This window comes from Chlamydotis macqueenii, unplaced genomic scaffold (genome assembly GCF_036417535.1).
Source record: "Chlamydotis macqueenii isolate bChlMac1 unplaced genomic scaffold, bChlMac1.mat HAP1_SCAFFOLD_167, whole genome shotgun sequence".
In the NCBI taxonomy this organism is placed as follows: Eukaryota; Metazoa; Chordata; class Aves; order Otidiformes; family Otididae; genus Chlamydotis; species Chlamydotis macqueenii.
The window spans coordinates 41,966-44,999 of record NW_028239061.1 but is presented as its reverse complement, the minus strand read 5'-3'; the positions used below and the strand labels follow the sequence as shown (position 1 = coordinate 44,999).

Here is a 3,034-nt window from a genome sequence, read left to right as displayed (position 1 = left end):
TAGCGACCCCCCCGCCCCATAGCGACCCCCCCAGCCCCACAGCCACGCCCCCAAGCCCCACAGAACCTCCCCCGAGATTCCCGCAGCCCTGCATTCCCCCAAATCTGCCCCCCACCCTGCCCCACGCCCTGCCCCACGCCCCGCCCGACGCCCCGCCCCACATCTCACCCCAAATTTAGCCAGGACGAAGGCGCCGGCGCCCACCCCAATGCCCACGACGCTGGCGATGCTGGGGGGGTGGGCGGGGTCAGGCCGGTGCTGGCCCCGCCCCCCCGTCCCGTCCCGCTACGGGTCAGGGGCCCCCTCCCCGCCCCACAGCGCCGTGGGGCGCCCCCCCGCCCACTCACTTGAGGTGCCGGAGGACGCAGGGGACGATTTCGGCCAGTTGCTCCAGGGAGGGGTACTGGTACCTGCGGGGGAGGGGCGGGGGGCGGGGGGGGAGGGGCGACAGGGGGAGGGGCAAGGGGTCAATCGGGGGTCGAGGTGGGGGGAGGGCGGGCGAGGGGACCAATGAGGTGAAGCGATGGCGGTTGGGGGGGGGGAGGGGTGCGTAGGGTGATGCTGCGATGTGATGGCGGTCGAGGTGGGGGGACGGGGGGGCGGGGGGTCAACTGGGGGGGGGGGAGGGGTGGGGGGGTCAACAGAGAGACGACAGGGTCAACTGGGGGTTAATGGGGGCAACTGGGGGTTAGTGGGGGGCAACTGGGGGTTAATGGGGGTCAGTGGGGTCAACTGGGGGTTAATGGGGGCAACTGGGGGTTAGTGGGGGGCAACTGGGGGTTAATGGGGGTCAGTGGGGTCAACTGGGGGTTAATGGGGGCAACTGGGGGTTAATGGGGGTCAACTGGGGGTTAGTGGGGGGCAACTGGGGGTTAATGGGGGTCAGTGGGGTCAACGGGGGGTTAATGGGGGTCAACTGGGGGTTAATGGGGGTCAACGGGGGGCTTATGGGGGGCAACTGGGGGTTAATGGGGGAAACTGGGGGTCAATGGGGGGCAACTGGGGGTCAATGGGGGCAACTGGGGGTTAATGGGGGTCAACAGGGGGTCAACTGGGGGTTAATGGGGGCAACTGGGGGTTAATGGGAAGCAACTGGGGGTCAATGGGGGCAACTGGGGGTTAATGGGGGTCAACAGGGGGTTAACTGGGGGTTAATGGGGGTCAGTGGGGTCAACTGGGGGTTAATGGGGGTCAACTGGGGGTTAATGGGGGTCAACGGGGGGTCAACTGGGGTTTAATGGGGGTCAACTGGGGGTTAATGGGGGTCAACGGGGGGTCAACTGGGGTTTAATGGGGGTCAACTGGGGGTTAATGGGGGTCAACTGGGGGTTAATGGGGTCAATGGGGGGTCAATGGGGGTCAACTGGGGGTTAATGGGGGTCAACTGGGTGTTAATGGGGGCAACCAGGTGTTACTGGGGGTCACTGGGGGTTAATGGGGGTCAACTGGGTGTTAATGGGGGTTAACAGGCGTCAATGGGGGTCAACTGGGGGTTAATGGGTGCAACTGGGGGTTAATGTGGGGCAACTGGGCCTTAATGGGGGTCAACGGGGGTCAATGGGGGTCAACTGGGGGTTAATGCGGGCAACTGGGGATTAATGGGGGTCAACGGGGGGTTAATGGGGGTCAGTGGGGTCAACTGGGGGTCACTGGGGGTCAATGGGGGTCAACGGGGGGTCAATGGGGGTCAACTAGGGGTTAATGGGGGTCAACGAGGGGTTAATGGGGGCAACTGGGGGTTAATGGGGGTCAGTGGGGTCAACGGGGGGTCAATGGGGGTCAACAAGGGGTTAATGGGGGCAACTGGGGGTTAATGGGGGCAACTGGGGGTTAATGGGGGTCAGTGGGGTCAACGGGGGGTTAATGGGGGTCAACTGGGGGTTAATGGGGGTCAACGGGGGTTAATGGGGGCAACTGGGGGTTAATGGGGGTCAACGGGGGGTTAATGGGGGCAACTGGGGGTTAATGGGGGTCAGTGGGGTCAACGGGGGGTTAATGGGGGTCAATGGGGGTCAACTGGGGGTTAATGGGGGCAACTGGGGGTTAATGGGGGTCAGTGGGGTCAACTGGGGGTTAATGGGGGCAACTGGGGGGTTAATGGGGGTCACTGGGATCAACTGGGGGGGTCCGTGGGGTCAACTGGGGGGGCAGTGGGGTCAACCGGGTCGTCAGAGGGGTCAACGCAGTCAACTGGGAGTCACTGGGGTCAACTGGGGGGGCAGTGGGGTCAACAGGGGGGTCAGTGGGGTCAACCTGGGGGTCACTGGGGTCAACTGGGGGGGCAGTGGGGTCAACTGGGGGGGCAGTGGGGTCAACGCAGTCAACTGGGAGTCACTGGGGTCAACTGGGGGGAGCGGAAGAGGGGAGTGCAGACGCACCCCGGGGGGTAGGGCGGGGCGCCCACCTCCATGCCGGGGGGGTCGAGGTGGACGAGCAGGAAGTGGCTGGCGACCTCCCGCATCTCGGGGTGGGCGAAGAGCGGGGCGAAGCACGAGGCGTCTGCGGGGGAGGGGCGCGGCGGGAGAGGGGGGAAGGGGGCGGGACTCACGCGTGTGGCCCACGTCCGGCAGCATCAGCAGGGCGGGGCGACCAGGGCGGGGCGCGCCCTCCAGCGCCACGTGAACAGGCCCCAACGGCGTCTCCAACACCGCCCCCTGCTGGCCGGGAGGACCGGACACCGGAACGGGGATTGGTCACCGCCACACCCCCCACAGGTTCGCCCCCAAAATCTCGCGATTTCCCCCAAGATTCCCACCTTTTGCCCGCCAAATCCCGCATTTTTGCCCCAAATTACCCCATTTCGCACCAAAATCCCCCATTTTGCCCCAAAATCTAACGATTCCCCCCAAATTCCCCCATTTTGCCCCCCAAATCCCGCATTTTTGCCCCAAATTCCCCCATTTCACACCAAAATCCCACATTTTGCCCCCAAAATCCCGGGATTTCACCCCAAATTCCCACATTTTGCCCCCAAAATCCCCCATTCTTGCCCAAAATTCCCGCATTTCGCACCAAAATCCCACATTTTGCCCCC

At 64.4% G+C, this 3,034-nt stretch overlaps 1 long non-coding RNA gene across 1 annotated transcript; it reads right to left on the bottom strand.

The window, feature by feature from the left end:
• Nucleotides 1-347: 347 nt before the first annotated feature.
• On the bottom strand, nucleotides 348-2,656 carry LOC147596106 (uncharacterized). Its single transcript, XR_015261598.1, has 3 exons — nucleotides 2,549-2,656; nucleotides 2,379-2,499; nucleotides 348-410 (listed from the first exon to the last, which is right to left on the bottom strand). It is a non-coding gene; the product is annotated as an uncharacterized LOC147596106 (long non-coding RNA).
• Nucleotides 2,657-3,034: the final 378 nt, after the last annotated feature.